Source organism: Ostrea edulis, chromosome 8 (genome assembly GCF_947568905.1).
Source record: "Ostrea edulis chromosome 8, xbOstEdul1.1, whole genome shotgun sequence".
NCBI lineage: Eukaryota > Metazoa > Mollusca > Bivalvia > Ostreida > Ostreidae > Ostrea > Ostrea edulis.
In genome coordinates, this window is record NC_079171.1 from 1,227,230 (window position 1) to 1,249,038 (window position 21,809).

General features: G+C 34.8%; 2 long non-coding RNA genes across 2 annotated transcripts; one reads left to right on the plus strand and one right to left on the minus strand.

Annotated features, from left to right (window-relative positions):
* Window positions 1-6,146: 6,146 nt before the first annotated feature.
* LOC125657395 (uncharacterized) lies at window positions 6,147-7,499 on the minus strand. Its single transcript, XR_008798163.1, has 2 exons — window positions 7,320-7,499; window positions 6,147-6,663 (listed from the first exon to the last, which is right to left on the minus strand). It is a non-coding gene; the product is annotated as an uncharacterized LOC125657395 (long non-coding RNA).
* Window positions 7,500-7,702: 203 nt separating this feature from the next.
* On the plus strand, window positions 7,703-8,317 carry LOC130049828 (uncharacterized). Its single transcript, XR_008798174.1, has 2 exons — window positions 7,703-7,840; window positions 8,045-8,317. It is a non-coding gene; the product is annotated as an uncharacterized LOC130049828 (long non-coding RNA).
* Window positions 8,318-21,809: the final 13,492 nt, after the last annotated feature.

The window sequence follows — 21,809 nt, forward strand, 5'->3', positions numbered from 1 at the left end:
TTGATCGCTTCACTCTTGAGAAAGTTATTGGGATTTCAAAATCGTCCAATCAGAATTAAGCGCACGTGCATGCACGTGCAGGGAAGTGATTTTGAGACTATTAGTAAATTGAGAGGCCCAAAACATACTTACAACCTAATTTTCAAACCTATTCATTGCACTCCCAAAATGTTATAGACCAATACTTAAATTTAGAAGTCAAAAATTACAATGCACGCGCATTCACGCGCACGCGATTTTGATAATGGAAAATTTGTTGACACCATTTCACAGACATTCATATCATAGATCCTCAGGGTAAATTTGAATTCATTTCAGTTTTTAATTCAATAGTTATGACCATTTTAGTACCCGAAAAATGAAAGAAAAGCTATGCACGTGCATACACGGGCACGTGAGTATGACTCAGCATCAATGTTGATGTCATTCAATAGACATTTGATAGATATACCTACAGTATAAATTTCATATTGATTCCATCATTTATAAGAAAGTTATGGCGATTTGAAAATCGTCCAATCACAATTTAGCACACGTGCATGCACGTGCCGGATGGTAATTATGACTGTACACTTTTGTTAAGAATATCAAGATACATACACAATACAAGTTTGAAAAGATTTTGACAAAAAACAAAAAAGTTATGGTCATTGAAAGAATTGAACTTTCAAAAGACAATACACGTGCGTGCGCATGCGCGTGTGCAATTTTTATTACATCGATCTGTAGATATTTGACATGTCTACCTATCCTGTAAATATAATTAAATTTCCTTGATTGGCATGAATGTTATAAACGGTTTTGTATTATCCAATCAAATTGAAGCACACGTGCATGCGCGTGCAGAATTGAAATTTTGACGATGCCAAACAGTTAAGGGTCCCATGTTATACCTAGGATATAAATAGCAAACGATTTCATTGAAAAATAAAAAAGTTAAACTGATTCTAAAGTTTCTAAACAAAAAATCCAATGCACGTGCATGCACATGCATGCATTTTCAGACAAAATGACATTCGTTCCGCACATCTACATATGCTATACTATCATCCTAAAAAGGTTTCATATTGATCCCTTGAGTAGTTTCTGAGAACACTCGTGGACAAAAAAGTCCCAAGAAGAAAGAAAGAATAATAATAATAACTAGACACGATCTCGTTGCAAGCAACGAGTAGGTCTTCCGTCCGATTTGTTGATGCACTCGGAGTTAAAAAAAAAAAAGAAAGACAAATGAGTCCCAATTTAGTTTCCGACTTTAAGACACTTTAGATATAATCAATTTTTCATATCATAAGCTTCTGAAGCAAAGTTGCGGTGAAATTCGTTTGAAATTCGACTCTCCTGGCGAGCCATAAGGCCCGCGGGCCTATTTCTTGATGTCATTTGTTAGCCCTCTATAGACTCAACAACTTTAGTTCTATATGTCTTTACAAAATATTTACCTGTAAAAAGTTATTGAGATCGACCGATATGGACAAAAAATCGACTCTACAGGCGAGCCATTAGGACCATAGGCCTATTTCTTGATATCAATCGATAGATCTCGATAAACTGAACAACTTTTGTTCAATATGTCCTTACAAAATATTTACCAGTTACAAGTTTTTGAAATCGACTGATATCGACAAAAATCGACTCTACAGGCGAGCCATGAGGCCCACAGACCCATTTTTTGATATTGATCGATAGGTTATGACACATTGAACAACTTTTGTTCAATAATGCTTTTCAAAAAATATGTCGTCAAGATATGAGGCGTCAAATATTTACGATTTTGGCCCTTAAAATCTCTAATTACGTAACATATGACCTACTTTTTGATTTGATAAGATCAAGCTCGTTGAGATGAACATTTCCGCTTCTACAACTTATTATAAAATATTAATAGTTTCTGAGATATTCTCAAAAACATTTGGACCCTTCTGAACCCCTAATTTAAAGGGCCAGCCCGTTTTGCTTGATATCGTAAGAAAGGCCTTGTCATTTTAAACATTTTTTGCTCAACAAGTATTTAGAAATTCTTTACCGTTCTCGAGTTATCTCTACAAGAAATATTTAGGGGCCAAACTGTAGCTCCCTAATGGGGCCACATAGGGAAAAAACGAAATGTACATATTGTTTAGATTATCATTCTGAACCACTTTTGTTCAATAATGCTTTTCAAAATATTTGTCGTTTTCAAGATATGAGGCGTCAATTATTTATGATTTTGGCCCTTAAAATCCCTTATTACGTAACATATGACCTACTTTTTGATTTGATAAGAACAAGCTCGTTTAGATGAACATTTCCGCTTCAATGACTTATTACAAAATATTAATAGTTTCTGAGATATTCTCATAAACCTTTGGACCCTTCTGGGCCCCTCATTTAAAGGGTCAGCCCCTTTTGCTTGATATCGTAAGAAAGGTCATGACATTTCAAACATTTTTTGTTCAACAAGTATTTAGAAATTCTTTACCGTTCTCGAGTTATTTCTAGAAGTAATTTTTAGGGGCCAAACTGTAGCTCCCTAACGGGGCTACATAGGGTAAAAACGAAATATGCATATTGTTCAGATCATCATTCTGAACAACTTTTGTTCTTTATTGCTTTTCCAAATATTTGTCGTTTTCGAGATACAAGGGGTAAAAAATTTATGGTTTTGGCCCTTAAAATCCCTTATTACGTAACATATGACCTAAATTTTTATATGAATAGATTTGGATTGTTGAGATGAACATTTTTTGTTCTTTGACTTATACCAAAATATTAACGATTTTTGAGATATTTGATCTAGACTTTGAGCCCTTCTAGATCCCTAATTTAAGGGGCTAGCCCCTAAATCTTGATATTTTCGAAAAGATCTCGTAAATGTGCACAACTTTTGTTGTACATGTCTTAACAAAATATTTGCAAGAAAAAAGATATTGGAGATCAAAGGTCAAAAATCGCCGAAATCGGCGAAAAATTTTGGCATCCATTTTTTCAGGTCCAGGCGAGCGTTTAGGCAAATCGCCTCCGGTAAAATCGAATCCCCCACAAATCTTCTAAAATGTTTACTCTATCTTGTGTAGAAATTTCAAGACTCTAGCTTCAAAACTGACGGAGGAGATGTGTGGACAACAAGGCCCTTCAAAAAGTCACTAAAAGAGAGATAACTCCTGACCGGAAGTGACGTCAAGCACGAAATTTTGCAAGCAAAGTCTCGTCACCAAAAGACATCTTTCCTGAAAATTTCGTGAAAATCGATCGAGAAATGGCTGAGAAAAACGCGTGTACTACCAAGGAAAATAATAATAATAATAATGAAGAAGAAGAACGCGAACAATAATAGTAAGGTCTTCCGCAGGAGACGGAAGACCTTAATAATAATAATAATAATGAAGAAAAAGAACACGAACAATAATAGTAAGGTCTTCCGCAGGAGACGGAAGACCTTAATAATAATAATAAGAAAAGTGAAAAATCAACAATAGAATAATAGAAGGTTCTTCCGCTGAAGACGGAAGACCCTAATAATAATAATAAGAAAAGTGAAAAATCAACAATAGAATAATAGAAGGTTCTTCCGCTGAAGACGGAAGACCCTAATAAGAAACAGAGTAAAAACAATATGTTCCCAAACTTTGTTTGGGGAACATAATAATAATAATAACTAGTTCTAATTGTAACGGGGACCGTTACAGATGTTCCCCAAACCTCCCCTAATTAAAAAGTGATGTCCTTGTGAATCTATAGGAAAAAATCATTTTATTTTAGCCTTTAATTACATGTAGTACGTTCAATATGGTCATTTCAGTACCAAGAAATGAAAGAAAGCGTTGCACGTGCATACACGCGCATGCGTGTATGATTCCGAATTTTTGTTGATGTCGTTCAACAGGCATTTGTATCATATACCCACAGTATGAATTTCATAACGTTTCCACCAAATATAAGGAAGTTATAGCGATTTTAAAATCGTCCAATCAGAAATCAGCACACGTGCATGCACGTGCTGAGCAGTAATTCTAACCACAGCAATTTGTAAGGAGTACCAAGATACATCTAAACCCCTAATATGAATAGAATTTGATGAAAAACAAAAACGTTATCGGCCTTTAAAAATTGAACATTTAAAAAACGTTGCACGCACATGCGCGTGTGCGTTGGCATTTTTTGTTACACCAACATATAGATACACATATTGTCTACATATGCTGTGAATATCATCTCATTCGCTTCATAAATAAGATAGTTACAAACGTTTTAGCATTATCCAATCAAAATGAAGCGCACGTGCATGCGCGTGCAAATTAGTAATTTTGACCATGTAAATCAGTTAAGGGTCTCAATATCTACCTATGATATGAATTTCAAGCCATTTCAATGAACAACAAAAAAGTTAGACTGATTCCAAAGTTAGCGTACAAATTTTGTAATGCGCGTGCACGCGCATGAGTGCGCGTGCTGGCAAAATAACTATTATTTTTCATATGTACAAATGATATACTATCATCCTATTTAGGTTTTATATCGCTTCCTTCAATATTCTGATTTTCCATTTTTTGTACCAAAATTGCAATGCACGTGCGCGCGCGTGCATGCACGTGCAAACAAAATGACTATCACTATGCACATCTACAAACGCTATACTATCATCCTGGAAAGTTTCATATCGATCCCTTTTGTAGTTTCTGAGAACACTACCGGACAAAAAAGTACCGGAGAAAAAGAATAATAATAATAATAATAATAATAATAATAAGAAACAGAGTAAAAACAATATGTTCCCAAACTTTGTTTGGGGAACATAATAAGAAACAGAGTAAAAACAATATGTTCCCAAACTTTGTTTGGGGAACATAAATATGTATAACACAAATATCAAAGTAGGAAAAGGAAAGCCTAGCATCAGCAAACTATATAAAATTTGAGAGTGATAAAACATATAAAGTGAGGACAATTTTTAATCATATGACCATAAACGTGACCCACAGCATACGAAAGATGTAGATACAAAATATTAGATTAGAACAAGTGGTGTGAAGACATGTTCTCTCAAAACCATTTTTTTCACAATTTGAAATAGAGTATTAGATAGGTGTCCATATAGCTATATTTACATTTGCCAATGCACTTCCTTATATGACAGTACTAATGAAATCGATGTTCAATTTCGTATGACATGAATTTGGTCACGTGATCAGTTTGTTCTTGCGTATGAATACAATCACCGCTTCAAAAGTCAGTTCCTGTATTTTCACCTGGGTTCTTGCTTATGCAATGCAGTGGGGGATTTAGACACCCCCCTCACTCTCGCCACAAATTTAAATAATAGAAATAGTGCGAGTAAAATTCCAGATTGGCACCCAAAATGGCTGAGTATTTTGGTTAATACTTGACTTTCACCCCCACCCCCCTTCGTAAAACCTGGATCCGCCACTGCAATGATATCATAACAGAAACAAACGCAGCAGGATATTTATACAGATTTTATTTTGTAAACAAACAAGAATTTCATCAATTTATAAAAGAGAAACATTAAACATATCATTCTGTTGTTTCATTTTATACAGTTTTAAATACCGTCTTCAACTTCTGCATGGCGATTTTATAAAGTTCTATGATATTGGAAGCGAAAACATGTAGACAGAGTTATAAGCCTATTTACTTTATGATGATAAGTTAACCTGTTGTTTCCTGGCATTGCTTCCATCACGGCTATGACTCGCCATGATCGTAAGTGAGGCTGGTTTCGAGGCTCGAAAAATTTAGATGTTCCCCTCATGAAAATATTTTGCTGAAAATTTGCTGAAAGATATCTGAAACAAATCTGAAACATTGCTTACTGAAATTTTTCTTGCTGAATCAATGCTGAACATGTTTCAGCATATATGCTGAAACACCTTGAGCATTGCTGAAACATTTCTTAATTACTGAAACATTGCTTACTGAAATGTTTCTTGCTGAATCAATGCTGAACATGTTTCAGTACATATGCTGAAACACCTTGAGCATTGCTGAAACATTTCTTAATTACTGAAACATTCAGACAAGTTGCTGAGACAGTCTGAAACATCAATTAAAATTGCTGAGTTCCATCTGAAACATTCAAATTGCTGAAACTGTCTGAAACTCTGCAATATTGCGACAACTTATCATTCTGAGAAAAGACAAATTCCTTGGAGATAAATTATTTAAACTATAATCATAATATATGACATGACAATGAAATCAACCCATAATGGACATTATATAATACAAAACAAATTAACTATGCCCATGTTTGTGTCTGTGTATACACTTTAACACTTCATCAAAAATATATTAGTCTCGATCATGGTCATCACAGGCATCTATACTGTAGCAATTCTGTTGAAACAGTTTTTGGTACTTTTTGGAGTTGATCATTATTTAAGTCCATTTACTAAACAAGATATAGTTCCAATCATGGTCATCACAGGCAGATCTATTAGATTAATCTGCAACTATTCTGTTGCAACAGATTTTGGCACTCTACAGTGGGTTAATTCACAGATTTTCTGTTGTTGAACATGTTGAATGGAAGTTTCCTTAAAAAATAAAACTCAGCACAAGCCACTCCCTCCAGAATGTTCAGTTCCGACTCCTTCCTCTTCCCAATTTATAAAGAGTCAGCCTGCTTATTATCTACTAAGAAGTTCTCCTAAGAATGACTTACTGAAAAAATACAATAACAATATATGAATATATTAATTAGAGGCTCCATAACAATACAATCACACAGTCCTACATTTCAAGCAAATTCTTGAGTATCTATTGCTGTATTACTCATGCTGTATATTTGATTTATAATCGTAATTCAGTTCTAATGACGTAATATTTCAATGTATGAATTCAAGAGCATTTTGTGTCATAGATATACTTAAACTGCTTTATCATAGTATATTTTTGCAATTGGAATCAAATACAAAACTGCATTAAGCATTTTCTGAATTTTTCAACCTACGAGACGTTGTGAAAGTATGGAAGAATGGCACTAGCAAGAGATTGTGAAATTGTGTAGAGAAAATTCGGGTCGTCGTAACTTTGTCGTTTTACAATTACAACGTGTGTAATCCCTACTTGTTATAACTGTGGGCAGTGAAATTCATTTGTGCATTTAGCTTGAAATCTTTACACACTGTTACATAAGAAAACATGGGTGTCCTAGGCCTAACAAAAATCGTAAGTGTAAAAAAATAAATTTAAAAAAATCGGCGACTTTCATTAGTCAGTCACCTCTACTTCAAAATTGAAACCAAGTGCCATTTATTTATATGACTGTCATTTTCAATCATAATTTAAGCCTATACTATTTTGGTTTTGAAACTTACATGTTAAGTAAGGCAGAATCTTCTCACTGCACTGCCCCTCCAGCCTCCATCTTCTGTGCTTTCATCCGATGTTGACGGAAGTTGTCAATCAATTACAAAGTATTAAAAAAAATCGATAAAAAAATTTATAGGAGAAATATTGGAATATATCCTTTATGTTAAGAGCTATAATACTTTTGACAATATTTTTTTTAAATATTTGTAAACTGGTTCCCCGCTGATTGATGCTACCTACATACGAAATAGGCGAGGTCGATAAGGGTACCAGTTTAATATTCATCGCAGACGGAAGTATTGCACGCGGGAAAAAATTCGTTTGATCAACAGCCATGTCTTGAAATCATAACGCCATCGTTGTATGAGTGGGTGAAGATAAATTTAATGCGATTCCACTCTCCTGTATAAAGGATCCAAGAAAAGATTTTAGTAAATACCTTGCGGGAGAATGCATAAGCATGAAAACCTCCAGATCTTGGTTTCCCTGGCCTGAATCTTCGACGCCATTTTGTTAGCAGTTCGAGGTATGAATTTTTGTGTTAATGTTAACCTAATAGTCCTATTAAGTGCCTGTACTATGTAAAAATCAGAACTTTCGATCACATAAATTTGAATCATTCCATGTTGAATTAATTAAGATCATGAATTTATATGAACTTCGATCATTATTTATAAGATTAAACACATTGTTAAGTTTACAATGTACATGTATGCTAGTATAATTTCAGATGGATTCAAGCAAATTAAGAAGTGGATTATCCTAAAAATTCGTTGGATACAGACAAGGCCCATAGATCTATATGACAATCAGAATGATTACCTCATAGTGGACTATAAGGCCTACAACAGCTAGCTATTTCTAATCAGAGAGGTGGGAAGACCCGGTAGGATGTAATACCAAGTAAACAGTAAATGGAAATTTAAATTATAAAAAAGGTAGTGCCTGAAAAAGACAATTTAAGACTTTGATATTTTGAATGAAAAATAAAAATTGAAATATATTTGTCTCGATTATTTTTTAAAGTATATTGCAGGATGAAAAGCTAGCATATACTTGCTGAATAAGTGCTGTAACATTGCTGAATAGGTGGGGTATTATTGCTGAAACGGCACTGAATAATTGCTGAAACGGCACTGAATATTTGCTGAAACGGCACTGAATAATTGCTGAAACAGTACTTAATATTTGCTGAAACAGCACTGAATAATTGCTGAAACAGTGCTGAATAATTGCTGAAACAGTACTTAATATTTGCTGAAACAGTACTTAATATTTGCTGAAACAGTGCTGAATAATTGCTGAAACGGCACTGAATAATTGCTGAATATTTCTGAAACCTTGCTTACTAACAGTTTGAAAACTGTATGAAACATTGCTGAAATTTTGGCTGAAACATCACTCGCAATTGGCTGAAACACCAAGTCTGAAACATGCCTGGAATGTTCCAATTACAGGCATGTTTCAGACTTTTGTTTCAGACTTGATTCAGATAGACAATTCTGGAATGTTTCAGGAAAATTTCAGACTAAAATTTTCATGAGGGTGACATGTCAGGGTACCGGTGCGAGTCTTCATTAAAATCCTACAACAGAAATTTCTCAAGTGAACAAAAACTCCGTCAGTTCGTTTTTATTTTCTTTTACACACACTGAAGGTAAATAAAAGACGCAACCTACCTGCGCTTTGTCTAAATCTGTCCTACTGTCTTGAATCGTCTCCTGCATGGCTACGTTTACCGCGAGTCCTAACGATGAACATACCGTTGTTTCTTTCCAAAAAGCTGACTTAAGAGCTTAACGTTAACTTGACCCATCATATCCACCATCAATTCTCTCAGATCCTTTGAATTTCTTTCGAAATCTGTGATCAACAAACGTTTTCAACTTAGTAAGCTAGACCGACACCAGTTTCTCCATCGCTGATCGCGACCAAATCACACCACGGATGTAGTTTACTCTTCTTGTCGTCATTTCAGTTAACGCTCTAAATTACCTTTATTTTACACAGGTTTCGTCTTTTTTTAACATTTTCAATTAAATATCTCTCTCTTATATTCTCTTTTATATTGTTCCTAATTTTTTATTCGATAAAACTCTAACGAACTATATTTTGTGTTCTACGATGGTCTAGAAGAGAGAGAGTATACTATATTTAACATTACTGACTGTGGAAAAAAAACCGGTCTCGGGTATGTGTATAACTGTTGCATAACACTTCCTGTCTGCTTCAACGCCCAAGACCTCGATCAGCGCACGCTCTACCCGTGAAACTGCTAAGACAACATTAGACACGCCACATGAACACCGCTTGGTATTCAATACCAATAAAGCATCAATCTAATTAAAATGAAATATTTAATCGATCCAAATTTCAAATTGTCAAATTTTAATTACATTTTTAGAGCTTTGAATATCTGAGAGAGAGAGAGAGAGAGAGAGAGAGAGAGAGAGAGAGAGAGAGAGAGATTGTGAGAGAAAGGCATTGCATATTTTAAGGGAGGTAATGTAATACCACAAAGTAGATAACGAGTAAAACGCACTTTTGGGGTATACGCCACCCCTGTCGTATATGTGTGGCCTTACTCTACAAAGTATGATGGATTTTGATGGATTTTGATTCAACATGCAATTAGAGAGTAATTTCGATGATGCTGACATTCATATGTACCGTAATAAAAGGAATAGTTGTAAGCGAGGAAACCAGCACTTGACGAAGGAATTGTTAGAGACATTTACAATTTTGACATCCTGTATGCAACGCGTTGAACATATATACACAGGGTCTTCTCCCCTGCGTGTTGTTTTAAGAACACGTGCAGCACGGACCCGACAGGTGTACATATATAAGTGAAGTTCGATTGAAGTTGGAAAACAAAATTTTTTCTTTTAGCATAATATAAAACTTACATTTTTTTATTCCTATAACATACAAAATAATATTTTGTTATGAATAAATGTTTGAACCAATTCTCGAAGTCTACACAAACGCCATTAAAACAGACAGAACATATTAATCTTGCACTCATATACGGTCATTGTATTATATTTTTATTGTCAAAATTATTAGGACACAGCTCCTAATCCAAGATACATTATCATTATATGTAGCATAAAATACTATTAATAAAAAACAAATTAAATGCTGGGGTGTTGTTTTTTTTTTGTTTTTTTGGTGTTTTTTCCCTGAGAATTAAAAAAATTGGAGGTGTATAAATATGTTAATTAAATCCCAAGTATATCTGGTTTTAGTAGGGACCAATATAGGTCCCTAATTTATTTTCTAATTTTTTCTTAAATGATTTATTTAAAATACCAGTATGTAATGCGAGATAGCTGTCCATAAGCAAGCCATACGCATTTTCTGCCGACGAATAAAATAGCTATTGTACAGGTAGTTTGTCCTAACAGGTAAATAACGGTACTTCACACTGCGGCGGTATAAATCTGCCCCGTGATGAAATCCCGCGGAGGGATAACACAGGAAGGATTAACACACCTCGGGGGGAGCGCGGTCTAATACGGGACCAGCGTTGTCCGTAGTGTACATGTACATAGGGTGTTAAGGATCAGAGGGTGCATATACTACAAATGTGAAGTGATAGATAGAAAGGTGTATACTAGTACAGAAAAAAGATTACATGCTTCATGAACAAGAATTAAAGCAGGCAGAGCTTACTTGCAGCTTGAAGTGGAGAAAATAGCTTAATGCTAATATATGTATCTGCACTGTATAAAAGCATAGACGCAGCATACATACATAAAGTTATACAATGTAAATCAAGAAAAAAGTTTCTATAATTATTTTTCCAATGCAATATATTCAAACAAAATAAAATAATTTACCTACATACCTACCCAGACTGAAAATGGTGGGTTGGGGAAGGGCAAACATATTTTTAATGTTGGCCTTATTGTGTTTCTTATGTACCAGAATGTCTTTTAAATTTTGTCTCTTTTAAATCCAATGACCACACACATGTGAGAAAAACTAAATGCATAGTGATGTAGAGGAGGAAGGCCTCTACCAAAATTGTAAATTTCATGATCCCTGGGGTAGGGGCTCTTACCCCAGGGCGGGGTCAAACTTCTTGTATAGTGTTTATGTGTAAAACACTTAATTGACATCTTCTTTAATGCTATGGTACTAAATTGAAAGTAAATAGATATTTAGAAAGAAAAGGTCACAGTTCTTTACCAAAATTGTAAATTTGATGATCCCAGGGATAGGGGTTTTGGTATGAGGGTGGGACCAAAATGGTCAGTTATTAAATGTGTGAACAATAGACATTTTAAAAAATTTCTTGATAACTATCAGTTCAATTCTTTTCAAATTTGGTATGAAAAAATATTTGGAAGAAAGGGAACATAAATTGTAAATTTTAGGATTCCTGGGGCCTATGGGGAAGGGCAAAAACTGCCCAAAAATGACCAATTTTCAAAAATCTTCTCCTCAAGAACCACTCACATGTATGAAAAACTTAAATGCATATTGATGTAGAGCAAGAAGTCCTCTACCAAAATTGTAAATTTCATGATCCCGTGGGTAGGTATTCTGACCTCATGGCAGGGCCAAACTCGTTATATAGTGTTTATGTGTAAAACACTTAAATAACATTTACTTTAGTGCTTTTGATACTAAATTGAAACAAAATGGATAGAGCAGGTAGTCTTTTACCAAACTTGTAAATTTGATTTTCCCCTGGCGAGTAAGGGGTTTGACCCCCAGAATGGGGCCAAATTTAGTATATAGTATTTATGTGTAAGTTTGCTGATACTGTATAAAATCTAAATGCATACCGTACTTATATAGAAATAGCAGAAAAGGATGTACAAAAAATGGTGAATTTCACAACCCAGGGTTATGACTTTAGGATGAGTCCAAATTAGTCATATATTTTGATGTTTTAATGTTAATACACTTATCATCTAAAGCCTTTCATCAGTGTACAGCGGGTTTTTTTTCCCTTATAAAACTGCTACCGATAAACGGTATCATTCCCAATGCCAAAAACCATTGATTTTTTCCCAATTTTGAGACTAAAAATTCCCAATTTACTTGCCGAAAAATAGACCGCTGACATCGTAATTTACTTGGTCTGAAACGTTGTACAAATTAACTAAAATGTTCACTTCCTGTATTAAATCGAAAGTACAGATCATGGCAGTGTGCATGTTTTGTAGAGCTACGACGATTCTAAAACGAGCTTACGACTATTCCCTATGTCTCACAACAGCAAATATTACCGTAAAAAAGTTTGTAAAGAGATGACTACTTCTTGTTTTGTTCTCTTTTTTCTTTTCTTTTAGTTAAAATCATTTGCCGATACATTGGTAAAAAATTTCCAATTTGTTTGATTTTGACGCTATTTTTCCCAATTGAATGGGTACCGGTACCAGTACCAATGGGTAGAAAAAAATTGCTGCTGTATGCACTTTTGAGGACAGTGAAGTTTTAAGAACACATCTTGTTTTATACTGTTGCTGAACATTAGAATTTAGCTTAGATATTCAGAACAGGGAATTTTTTCTAGATAGCATAGACCATGGAAGTAGTGATACTTTTTCACTAGTATTCAGGTGACCAATAAGGCCTGTGGGCCTTTCGTTTTTAAAAGGAAGTAGAATGAAAGTCACAATAAAGATATTTATATGATCTCTTATTTAGAAATTTGATTTAAACTTGCAGTGTCCCTGTTACATCACTCTATGTTAATGAATTTAATCTTAATTGTATTTCAATTGTTTCAAGTGTCACTATCTCGGCCTGCCTAGTTAACATGATCCTGATACCAATCTTCAGTTTGCAACAACATTTATAGTGATGTCTTTAGTTTGAAAAATTGGACACAAAGCTTTGAGTGATGTAACGTGAATTCCTTGACAGTGAATTTTGGATCATATCATTTCTTGTTTTCCTACAGGTAACAATACTTAGATGTAGTGCATGGCGTCATAAAGGGAGAAGAAAGGATTGACATGTGGTAGTATAAACAGCTGTATCATTAATTCTTACACATCATGATTTTAGAACAATTTAGAGGTCACCAGAACTGATAACTCAAGTGAGTTTTTATAATTTGTCATCAGCAAACTGTGTATCTGTAAATATTTAACATTTTTAGCTCACCTGAGCTGGAAACTCAAGTGAGATATTCTGATCACTTTTTGTGCACTGTCTGTCTGTCCATCCGTATGCAGTTATCACCTATTCGATTTCTCCAGAACCGCTGTGTCAATGTCAATTAAACTTGGTACAAATGATCCTTGGAGGAAGGCCCTTAGGGGAATTAAGTTGTTCAAAGGAAGAGCCATGATCCCTTCAAAATGGAGATAATCAAGAAAATGGAAAAATAGGGTGGAGTCATTTGAAAATTTTCTCAAGAACCGTTGGGCCAAAAAAGTTGAAACTTGCATAAAGGCTTCGTGACATGGGTACCATCAAGTTTGTTCAAATCACAGCCTCCAAGGGCAGGGTGGGATATTTTAGGGGATAGGAGTTTTACTTGAGTGTATATAACAAACATCTTTGAAAACGTTCTTGTCAAGAACAACAGAGATCCGTGTAGTACTGTCATGTTGATATATGCAAGGACACCCAGGTAGTGTAGATTCAAATTTGATCAAATCAGTACCCGCAAATCCAGAACCCTGTGGACAGTGAGTGTTCACAAGGGATCAAAGTTTTGGATGATAATATATATAGGAAAATATTCTTCTCAATAACAGTAAGTCCATGATCGGTCATTATGACAAGACCTTACATTTCATACCATGATTGTTGACCTTTTAACCTTGTATTTCAGTTATGTTGTAACATTTGGGGCAAGAAAAACAAAGAACAGCTGAACAAGAGCAGAGCCAAGGTAACTCAGGTGAGTGATTCTGGCTCACAGGCCTCTTGTTTTCTCCCCAGTCAACCATTGCAGTCTTTGCATTGTTTTAACACATACACTTCAGGCAGGTGTATCCATCGTTCGTTTGAATTGATTGTATCGGACAAAAATAGAAACATCACAGAAAAAAGTTTAATGAAAGTAAATTTCTGCCTGGACTTGTGAATTTGCAAGTTTCACATCCGTTCTCCTAACTTTACCAGGTCCCGGGCATCAGACTCCTGAGACTTTTCAAAGACTGCTCTTGCATTGTAACTCTTTCTGTTGAATACGTTTCAATACAGTAACTGTATCACATACTAGTATATGATGAACTGTGTGTTTTTTGTTTCCACAGGTGATAACAGCTAGATATAACAGCATCACAAAGACAGAAGAACAGAAAACGGGCGCTGGTAACAGTTGTAACATTGATATCAAAATATTATGATCTCAGAACAAGTTTAACATGCTTAAACTCACAGCTGAGTTTTGTGATCTCAGAACAGGTTTAACATGTTTAAACTCACTGCTGAGTTTTAATGATATCAGTGTACATAGGTTTGAGCTTACATCCGAGTTTTCTTGATTAAAGTTTGTCATACCTGTCTTCTGTAAACTATTCACAACTTCTAATTCAATTCTTTACTTATCACAAGGCCAATATCAGGTAGAAATTCTATGTGATCTTTTCCAATCTAGCTACATGGGGGGGGGGGGGGGGGCTGTTAATGGAAATTTGTTCAGTACTTTCTATCTTCTTAAAAGAGGTTAGGTAAGTTGGAAATAATGAAAACTAGTCCTTATTGTAACGGGGACCGTTACACATGTTCCCCAAACATTCCCCCATTTAGTAAGTGGTGATATTTATTTCAATACAAGTGGTTTTGACCATTGCAAACTGTGTAGCATGTTAATATATAACTATCTTATAACGTTCAGTCCATTTCAAACTAGTTCAAATCAGTTATAAAAATTTAAGAGTTTTGTACACGTGCACGTACGTGCATGCACGTGCAAATAAATAATTCGACCATCTCGATGCATCACAAGTCTTACCATATGAGTACAAGAGAAGTTTCACAACTGTTCAATGAAAAACGAGAAATTAACGGCAACTCAAAACTACAAAGACCGAAATCAATGCACGTGCATACACGTGCGTGTGAGTACCACACAGCAATTTTGTTGATACTATTCAATAGACATTTGAACAATATACTTACTACACAACTGTTCAATGAAAAACGAGAAATTAACGGCAACTCAAAACTACAAAGACCGAAATCAATGCACGTGCATACACGTGCACGTGAGTACCACACAACAATTTTGTTGATGCTAATCAATAGACATTTGAACAATATACTTACTATTTGAATTTGGTATCGATCGCTTCACTCTTAAGAAAGTTATTGGGATTTCAAAATCGTCCAATCAGAATTAAGCGCACGTGCATGCGCGTGCAGGGAAGTGATTTTGAGACTATTAATAAATTGACAGGCCCAAAACATACCTGCAACCTAATTTTCAAATCTATTCATTGTAATCTCAAAATGTTATAGACCAATACTCAAATTTAGACGTCAAAAATTACAATCTACGCGCATTCACGCGCATGCGATTTTAATAATGGAAAATTTGTTGACACCATTTCACAGACATTCATATCATAGATCCTCAGGGTAAATTTGAATTCATTTCAGTTTTTAATTCAATAGTTATGACCATTTTAGTACCCGAAAAATGAAAGAAAAGCTATGCACGTGCATACACGGGCACGTGAGTATGACTCAGCATCATTGTTGATGTCATTCAATAGACATTTGATAGATATACTTACAGTATAAATTTCATATTGTTTCCATCATTTATAAGAAAGTTATGGCGATTTGAAAATCGTCCAATCACAATTTAGCACACGTGCATGCACGTGCCGGATGGTAATTATGACTATACACTTTTGTTAAGAATATCAAGATACATACACAATACAAGTTTGAAAAGATTTTGACAAAAAACAAAAAAGTTATGGTCATTGAAAGAATTGAACATTCAAAAGACAATACACGTGCGTGCGCATTCACGTTTGCAATTTTTATTACATCGATCTGTAGATATTTGAAATGTCTACCTATCCTGTAAATATCATTAAATTTCCTTGATTGGCATGAATGTTATAAAGGGTTTTGTATTATCCAATCAAATTGAAGCACACGTGCATGCGCGTGCAGAATTGAAATTTTGACGATGCCAAACAGTTAAGGGTTCCATGTTATACCTACGATATAAGTAGCAAACGATTTCATTGAAAAATAAAAAAGTTAGACTGATTCCAAAGTTTGTAAACAAAAAATCCAATGCACGTGCATGCACATGCATGCATTTTCAGACAAAATGACATTCGTTCCGCACATCTACATATGCTATACTATCATCCTAGACAGGTTTCATATTGATCCCTTGAGTAGTTTCTGAGAACACTCGTGGACAAAAAAGTCCCAAGAAGAAAGAAAGAATAATAATAATAACTAGACATGATCTCGTTGCGAGCAACGAGTAGGTCTTCCGTCCGATTTGTTGATGCACTCGGAGTTAAAAAAAAAAAAAAAAGACAAATGAGTCCCAATTTAGTTTCCGACTTTAAGACACTTTAGATAAAATCAATTTTTCATATCATAAGCTTCTGAAGCAAAGTTGCGGTGAAATTCGTTTGAAATTCGACTCTCCAGGCGAGCCATAAGGCCCTCGGGCCTATTTCTTGATGTCATTTGTTAGCCCTCTATAGACTCAACAACTTTAGTTCTATATGTCGTTACAAAATATTTACCTGTAAAAAGTTATTGAGATCGACCGATATCGACAAAAAATCGACTCTACAGGCGAGCCATTAGGACCATAGGCCTATTTCTTGATATCAATCGATAGATCTCGATAAACTGAACAACTTTTGTTCAATATGTCCTTACAAAATATTTACCAGTTACAAGTTTTTGAAATCGACTGATATCAACAAAAATCGACTCTACAGGCGAGCCATGAGGCCCACAGACCCATTTTTTGATATTGATCGATAGGTTATGACACATTGAACAACTTTTGTTGAATAATGCTTTTCAAAAAATATGTCGTTTTAAAGATATGAGGCGTCAAATATTGACGATTTTGGCCCTTAAAATCTCTAATTACGTAACATATGACCTACTTTTTGATTTGATAAGATCAAGCTCGTTGAGATGAACATATCCGCTTCTACAACTTATTATAAAATATTAATAGTTTCTGAGATATTCTCAAAAACATTTGGACCCTTCTGAACCCCTAATTTAAAGGGCCAGCCCGTTTTGCTTGATATCGTAAGAAAGGCCTTGTCATTTTAAACATTTTTTGCTCAACAAGTATTTAGAAATTCTTTACCGTTCTCGAGTTATCTCTACAAGAAATATTTAGGGGCCAAACTGTAGCTCCCTAACGGGGCCACATAGGGAAAAAACGAAATGTACATATTGTTTAAATTATCATTCTGAACAACTTTTGTTCAATAATGCTTTTCAAAATATTTGTCGTTTTCAAGATATGAGGCGTCAATTATTTATGATTTTGGCCCTTAAAATCCCTTATTATGTAACATATGACCTACTTTTTGATTTGATAAGAACAAGCTCGTTTAGATGAACATTTCCGCTTCAATGACTTATTACAAAATATTAATAGTTTCTGAGATATTCTCATAAACCTTTGGACCCTTCTGGGCCCCTAATTTAAAGGGTCAGCCCCTTTTGCTTGATATCGTAAGAAAGGTCATGACATTTCAAACATTTTTTGTTCAACAAGTATTTAGAAATTCTTGACCGTTCTCGAGTTATTTCTAGAAGTAATTTTTAGGGGCCAAACTGTAACTCCCTAACGGGGCCACATAGGGTAAAAACGAAATATGCATATTGTTCAGATCATCATTCTGAACAACTTTTGTTCTTTATTGCTTTTCAAAATATTTGTCGTTTTCGAGATACAAGGGGTAAAAAATTTATGGTTTTGGCCCTTAAAATCCCTTATTACGTAACATATGACCTAAATTTTTATATGAATAGATTTGGATTGTTGAGATGAACATTTTTTGTTCTTTGACTTATACCAAAATATTAATGATTTTTGAGATATTTGATCTAGACTTTGAGCCCTTCTAGATCCCTAATTGAAGGGGCTAACCCCTAAATCTTGATATTTTCGAAAAGATCTTGTAAATGTGCACAACTTTTGTTCTACATGTCTTAACAAAATATTTGCAAGAAAAAAGATATTGGAGATCAAAGGTCAAAAATCGCCGAAATCGGCGAAAAATTTTGGCATCCATTTTTTCAGGTCCAGGCGAGCGTTTAGGCAAATCGCCTCCGGTAAAATCGAATCCCCCACAAATCTTCTAAAATGTTTACTCTATCTTGTGCAGAAATTTCAAGACTCTAGCTTCAAAACTGACGGAGGAGATGTGTGGACAACAAGGCCCTTCAAAAAGTCACTAAAAGAGAGATAACTCCTGACCGGAAGTGACGTCAAGCACAAAATTTTGCAAGCAAAGTCTCGTCACCAAAAGACATCTTTCCTGAAAATTTCGTGAAAATCGATCGAGAAATGGCTGAGAAAAACGCGTGTACTACCAAGGAAAATAATAATAATAATAATAATAATGAAGAAGAAGAACGCGAACAATAATAGTAAGGTCTTCCGCAGGAGACGGAAGACCTTAATGAAGAAGAAGAACGCGAACAATAATAGTAAGGTCTTCCGCAGGAGACGGAAGACCTTAATAACTAGTACTTATTGTAACGGGGACCGTTACACATGTTCCCCAAACATTACCCCATTGAGCAAGCGGTGCCATTTATTTCAGTACAAGTGGTTTTGACCATGGCAAAGTGTGTAGCATGTGAATATATAACTATTTCATAACGTACAGTCCATTTCATGCTAGTACATATCAGTTATAAAGATCTGAGAATTTTGTGCACGTGCACGTACGTGCATGCACGTGCTGATAAGTAATTTGACCATCTCGATACATTAGAAGTCTTACCATATGAGTACAAGAGAAGTTTCACAACAGTTCAATGAAAATCGAGAAATTAACAGCAACTCAAAACTACAAAGACCGAGATCAATGCACGTGCATACACGTGCGCGTGAGTACCACACAACAATTTTGTTGATGCTATTCAATAGACATTTGAACAATATACTTACTATAGGAATTTGGTATCGATCGCTTCACTCTTAAGAAAGTTATTGGGATTTCAAAATCGTCCAATCAGAATTAAGCGCACGTGCATGCGCGTGCAGGGAAGTCATTTTGAGACTATTAATAAATTGAAAGGCCCAAAACATACCTGCAACCTAATTTTCAAACCTATTCATTGCAATCTCAAAATGTTATAGACCAATACTCAAATTTAGACGTCAAAAATTACAATGCACGCGCATTCACGCGCACGCGATTTTGATAATGGAAAATTTGTTAACACCATTTCATAGACATTCATATCATAGATCCTCAGGGTAAATTTAAATTCATTTCAGTTTTTAATTCAATAGTTATGACCATTTTAGTACCCAAAAAATGAAAGAAAACCTATGCACGTGCATACACGGGCACGTGAGTATGACTCAGCATCAATGTTGATGTTATTCAATAGACATTTGATAGATATACTTACAGTATAAATTTCATAATGTTTCCATCATTTATAAGAAAGTTATGGCGATTTGAAAATCGTCCAATCAGAATTTAGCACACGTGCATGCACGTGCCGGATGGTAATTATGACTATAAACTTTTGTTAAGAATATCAAGATACATATACAATACAAGTTTGAAAAGATTTTGACAAAAAACAAAAGAGTTAGGGTCATTGAAAGAATTGAACGTTCAAAAGACAATGCACGTGCATGCACATGCGGGTTTGCAATTTTTATTACATCGATCTGTAGATATTTTCCATGTCTACCTATCCTGTAAATATCATTAAATTTCCTTGATTGGCATGAATGATATAAAGGGTTTTGTATTATCCAATCAAATTGAAGCACACGTGCATGCGCGTGCAGAATTGAAATTTTGACGATGCCAAACAGTTAAGGGTCCTTTGTTATACCTACGATATAAATAGCAAACGATTTTATTGAAAAATAAAAAAGTTAGACTGATTCCAAAGTTTGTAAACAAAAAATCCAATGCACGTGCATGCACATGCATGCATTTTCAGACAAAATGACATTCGTTCCGCACATCTACATATGCTATACTATCATCCTAAAAAGGTTTCAGATTGATCCCTTGAGTAGTTTCTGAGAACACTCGTGGACAAAAAAGTCCCAAGAAGAAAGAAAGAATAATAATAATAATAAGAAACAGAGTAAAACCAATATGTTCCCAAACTTCGTTTGGGGAACATAATAACTAGTACTTATTGTAACGGGGACCGTTACAGATGTTCCCCAAACATTCCCCCATTTAGCAAGTGGTGTCATTTATTTCAGTACAAGTGGTTTTGACCATTGCAAACTGTGAAACATGTGAATATATAACTATCTTATAACGTTCAGTCCATTTCATAGTAGTTCAAATCAGTTATAAAGATCTGAGAGTTTTGTGCACGGGCACGTACGTGCATGCACGTGCATATGAATAATTCGACCATCTTGATACATTAGAAGTCTTACTATATGAGTACAAGAGAAGTTTTACAACTGTTCAATGAAAAACGAGAAAATAACGGCAACTCAAAACTACAAAGACCGAAATCAATGCACGTGCATACACGTGCGTGTGAGTACCACACAGCAATTTTGTTGATACTATTCAATAGACATTTGAACAATATACTTACTATATGAATTTGGTATCGATTGCTTCACTCATAAGAGAGTTATTGAGATTTCAAAATCGTCCAATCAGAATTAAGCGCATGTGCATGCACGTGCAGGGAAGTGATTTTGAGACTGTTAGTAAATTGAGAGGCCCAAAACATACCTACAACCTAATTTTCAAACCTATTCATTGCAATCCCAAAATGTTATAGACCAATACTTAAATTTAGACATCAAAAATTACAATGCACGCGCATTCACGCACACGCGATTTTGATAATGGAAAATTTCTTGACATCATTTCATAGACATTCATATCATAGATCCTCAGGGTAAATTTGAATTCATTTCAGTTTTTAATTCAATAGTTATGACCATTTTAGTACCCCAAAAATGAAAGAAAAGCTATGCACGTGCATACACGGGCACGTGAGTATGACTTAACATCAATGTTGATGTCATTCAATAGACATTTGATGGATATACTTACAGTATAAATTTCATATTGTTTCCATCATTTATAAGAAAGTTATGGCGATTTGAAAATCGTCCAATCAGAATTTAGCACACGTGCATGCACGTGCCGGATGGTAATTATGACTATACACTTTTGTTAAGAATATTAAGATACATATACAATACAAGTTTGAAAAGATTTTGACAAAAAACAAAAAAGTTATGGTCATTGAAAGAATTGAACCTTCAAAAGACAATACACGTGCGTGCGCATCCGCGTTTGCAATTTTTATTACATCGATCT